Source organism: Phragmites australis, chromosome 5, assembly GCF_958298935.1.
Source record: "Phragmites australis chromosome 5, lpPhrAust1.1, whole genome shotgun sequence".
Classification (NCBI taxonomy): Eukaryota; Viridiplantae; Streptophyta; class Magnoliopsida; order Poales; family Poaceae; genus Phragmites; species Phragmites australis.
The window spans coordinates 42242348-42247579 of record NC_084925.1 but is presented as its reverse complement, the minus strand read 5'-3'; the positions used below and the strand labels follow the sequence as shown (position 1 = coordinate 42247579).

The 5232-nt window shown below is 46.1% G+C and overlaps 1 pseudogene; it reads right to left on the bottom strand.

Moving 5' to 3' along the window:
• Positions 1 to 3832: 3832 nt before the first annotated feature.
• LOC133920270 (small nucleolar RNA Z247) lies at positions 3833 to 3980 on the bottom strand (annotated as a pseudogene).
• Positions 3981 to 5232: the final 1252 nt, after the last annotated feature.

Below are 5232 nucleotides of genomic sequence, written 5' to 3'. Positions count from 1 at the left end.
CCAAACGCACCGTAGCAGGCTTAACCACCAGACTAAATGTATCATCATAATCAATGCCATGTTGTTGTCGAAATCCCTTAGCAACTAAGCGTGCTTTGAATCGCTCAATAGAACCATCCGAGTGTCGCTTGAGCTTATAAACCCATTTGCAATCCACTACATTCTGACTTGGTTCAGGAGGCACAAGACGCCAGGTTTGGTTCTGCAGTAAAGCTTCATATTCCTCAATCATGGCAGTTTTCCATTGTGGATGTTGTAGAGCTTCAGCAAGAGAATGCGATTCAACCAGTTCAGATGTAACAGCAGAAAAAGTTGCTGCGAGGATCATAGAAGACCGTACCATCATCTAGAACACGAGGCTTGCTAATGTTGTGCTAAAGGCGCGTGACCGACCGAAGAGCAGACTATTGAAATTCCTGCATTGGCGTATGAGGTACAATAGTTTCTTTAGACTCTGCAATTGGCGATGCAGAAGAAACATCAGACTCATTAACAGAAGAGTCAGGGAGCGCCTCAGCCCCTTCCTGCACAGCACCTGAGACTTGCACAACACCATCACTATAAAGAACAGGATCAGGTTGTTCAATGGCCGGATTAGTCAAAACTTCAGGCTGGACATTCTCAGCAGTGGGAGATGATGGTAGCAGCCAAGGGAGGAGAGCATGTTCCGATACAGATGAAGAAGGAGGAGATCGAGGATTCTGAGTGGCAAAAGGGAAAACATGCTCATCAAAAACAACATCACGAAATGTAAACGCGACCAGTGGGAACATGTAAACATTTGAACCCTTTGTGCATAGAACTATACCCAACAAACACGCACTATTGGGATCAGAATTGAAGTTTGATTTTGTTATATGGTCTGAGATTGGGCTAGCAAGCACACCCAAAAGCACGCAATGTGTGATAGACAGGCTCAACATTAAAAAGTCGTTCAAGTGGTGTAGAATTTTGAATGGTGGGAGAAGGGAGCTGGTTAATGAGGTAGCAGGCAGTGAGGAAGGCTTCATCCCAAAACCGAAGAGGAACACATGAATGAGCTAAAAGAGCTAGGCCTGTCTCCACTATATGCCTATGTTTTCGCTCAGTCATACCATTTTGTTGATGAGTGTGAGGACAGGAAACCCGATGTGTAATTCCTTGCTGCTTAAACATGGAATTAAGGCGCTGAAACTCACCTCCCCAATCACTTTGAAAGGAGATGATTTTCTTATTGAGCAATCTCTCGGCTTGGGATCGAAATTGCATGAAAGCTTGTTCAACATCGGATTTATGTTTCAGGAGATACACCCAAGTATAGCGACTGAACGAATCAATGAAACTAACATAATACTTAAAACCTCTGGCAGATGGGATCGCTGGGCCCCAAACATCAGAGTGTACTTGGTCAAGAGGTGCTGACACAGAGGAACTAGAATTGAAAAATGGTAATTGATGACTCTTGGCCATCTGACAAGCATTGCAAATGGTGGATACAAACTCTTTATGGGATGAAGCTAATCTATATGCCTGAAGAATTTTATTGACTATGGTTGAGGAAGGATGCCCAAGCCGCATATGCCACTACTCTAGCGAAGGGGAGGATGCATGGAATGCCTGCTTGTTGGACCTGGAGCACTGCTTGAGTGGAATGGGATATAGGCCAGCCTCACATCGACCTTGAAGAAGAGGGGTCTTCGTTGCCCGATCCTTAAGCACGAAGAAATTTGGGTGAAATTCAAAAAATGCATCATTATCACAAGTAAAATGATGAACAGAGAGAAGGTTTTTGGAAGCATGGGGTGCATGAATGAGAAACCAAGTTGTAATGTGCATTGTATTGATTATGGACTAATTGGAATTGGAGTTGGAGATATGTGTTTGCTTGTCTCATGGTGTGCAGGTGATTGATGCAACTTGGTGGTCGACGGCGGGATGATCGGGGCCAAGCGGAGTGCTTGGTGCCAGACGATCAAAGAGGCCGGGCGGAGTCAAGGGTAATCCTAGCTGAACACGTGGAGGTCAAGCAAAGCATTGAAGGCGGATGGAGACGGCGTGTTGACAAAGTCAAGCGAAGGGGATGCCGGTGCAAGTGACAAGGCGGCCCGAGGGATCGGGAGCGGGAGAGACTTGCCGGCGGTCAGGATCGCATGATGGAGTACACGCGTCGACATTGAAGCGCTTGCTTAAGATGTAAGCAAGGCGGTGAGTCACGCTTTGAGAAGCGTGCAGGCGGTTTCGCGGTTTGGCCTCAAAACCGTGGGAGGACTGGAGGAGTATGTGGCACCATCACGAATCTTGCGTCGAGGCAAAGCTAAGTCGTGAAGGCGTCGCGGCCGTCCGATGAATGGAGAAAAAAATAGACCAAAATACCCTCGGTGGTAGGTAGGACTGCACTACAAGATAGGGGTATTTTGGGGAAAAGCTAGGAAACTTAAGGGCCAAATTTTCTAGGCCTATAAATAGAGGAGTAGGGCTAGAGAGAGCTTTGAACCAGCCACTTTAACCCCCTTGTGCCACTTATTTGAGAGCCTTAGAGCTAGATTTTAGAGGAGAGAATAATAAGTGTTTAGCCTAGGTAATAGGTGAGAGTTTTGAGAGATAAATTTTTGTAATCCGCCTAAAATAGGGCTGACCTCTTTGAGTAATTGAGTTTATGTTTTTGCATATGCTTGAATTCCCCTCCTTCTAGTTTTCCTCTATTGGTTCCCTTGCAAGTTTGCAAGTTTTTCGATTTTTGGTTTTGATTTTCGTTTTGGTTTTTGGGCTAAAATCTCAGCACCTTGTGAGATCATTCTTCTTGTTGCTAGAGGTATAAAAACTCACATATGAGTGTATGCTCATGGGTCTTGAGTACCCTTGCCTCTAGATCATCAACTTGGAGAGGTTTCTTGCCCGGTAATCTTTTTCTTTGAGCTGCAATATTTCACCTTTGCAGGATTATTTTTCTTGATGCTAGTGGCTTAAATACTCACATACTCATGTATTTGAACGGGTCTTGAGTCCCCTTGCCACTAGATTATCATCTTGGAGGATAACTTTGTCCGGTGTCCATCTTATCTAGTTTCTTTGGAAGTTGCGAGTTTTTGTGCACAAAGACATATGGAATGGTCCTGAATGGAACCTATGGTTCATATTCCATCTGTGGAGTCGTGTTGCCATAGAAGTAGTCTTCTTGCTTTGTCTCTTTAATTCTTTTACTTCCGCTTGAGTGTTTTGAGGTGCGTTGGGTGAGAAATAGGAAAAGTCCATCTATTTCAAAAGAAATTTGTTGAGGCGCCTATTCACCCCCCTCCCCTCTAGTCGTCATTCTCGTTCCTACAATGAAGAACATTGCAAAGTTTCAGAGTTTTATGAGGAGTGATAAGCTGAGAATTTCCAACATGAAGGATTAACATACCCGTACCATTTGCAGTGTGAATCTACTCCTTTCCATGATATCGGTCGCGCATGGTGAGACGATCAAGATCGCTTGTTATGTGATCTGTGGCCCCTGTATCACTATACCAGTTTGTATCAACTTGGTAGCTCCCATTGCCATGGTGACTGAAGTGTGCAGCATGAGTATCATCGATTTCATATGAATGATCAAAGCAATGCCAGTATTTAGCAGCAACATGTCCAACCTTTGTGCAGATATGACATACCGGACGGCTGCTGCTGCTTGTGTTTGAGTTGTTACTGCGTGGTGTCGTGCCCCTACCACAGCCACGGCCGCGCTCGCTGTTGCCACCGCGTCGGCCTCCACGATATCCGTTCTGACCATTGCGGCTATTATTCCTGCCTCGGCCAACAAAATTTGCAGATGCTCCTCCATCCATCTGCTTGTTACGACCTCGTGCTTCAAGTCTTGACTCATAGCTTATAAAATTCTTGTAGAACTCACTGAGCGTCATAGGTTCGCTCTGTGACATCCGTGCGGTGATCGTGGTCACCAGAGAATCATACTCATCATCTAAAGCAGAGAGAAGATAGGCGATTATCTCCTCATCCATCAGTGGTTTGCTGGCTGAAGCTAGCCTATCTGCAAGTCCTTTTGCCTTGTGGAAGTACTCCGCCGCTGTGCTGTCTTTCTTGCTCAAGTGTGATAGCTGCATGCGCACTTCGACCATGCCGGCGTTCGACTGCACAGAGAAGAGCCTCTCCAGGGTACTCCAAACTTCGTGAGAGGTAAAGGAGGATCACCTGAGAAAGCACATCTCTTGTCAAGGAGGAGTTGATGGCGCCCATGACTGTTTGATCTTGTCGAACCCAGTTCAAGTATTCTGGGTTTGGCACCTGTGTCGCACCGTTCTCTCCAGAGACGGTGATCATCTTGGATGGACACGGAGTTGAGCCATCAACAAAGCCAAGGTATCCATGGCTGATCAAGAAAGGCATGATCTGTGCCTTCCATAGGAGGTAGTTGTCACGCCCCAACGTTTCGCTGATGAACTGAGCAAAGTTGGGTGTGGCAAAGGTCATCGGTCCAGTTCCGATCACGGTGATGACGGTGGACTGCAGCGATGGCGATGTCGCCAGAGAACTTGATGAACCGGTCGACATTGGATCTCAAGTTGGCCCTGGTACCATGAAGAAATATGTAGTAGATTGATTTGGGGAAAATACCATACATCCTATCTGATGCCTGGCCGTATATATGCATTGGTTACAGATAGATTTGTTTCCAACTGAGAATCCTAACAGCTAACAGATGTGATTCAAGACTATCTCTATCTTCTAGATGTTTATCTGTTAGCCAACTCCTTTGACATTCCCCCTCAATCGCAACTGTGGCAAGATCCAATCCCCCTCGAATGGAGGTTCACAGATGCTAGGGTTGTCCGCCGTCCGAGGTTCTCCTTCACTCTGGATGGCGACGCGCAGGCTCACTCTTCTAATCCGATCGGCGATTCAGCAGCTGGCCCGTCGACGAGCCTCTCCCTTGGTCATCGCACTCTCCGCCGGGTCTTGGTTCTTGCGAGTGGAAGCGAGGACAGGGGCTCCGCCTATTGTCTTTTCACCGGTATATCTACCTGACTTGCATGGAAATCATTCACAATGATTGGGTTACGAGTTGTTAAAAATGTTACCAGTTGTTAAAAATGTTACCAACTCGACTCGGTTATGTGTCGGACCTAATTCTAAGTTTCTTACTAGCTTTACGTGCCTCGTTAGTAAAGCATGGGACAAAATAGGCGCTCTCAAGCTGCAGATGACAGTGATTGGACGACAATAAGATTATGAACAGGAAACGATGAACAGAGTCTCCGT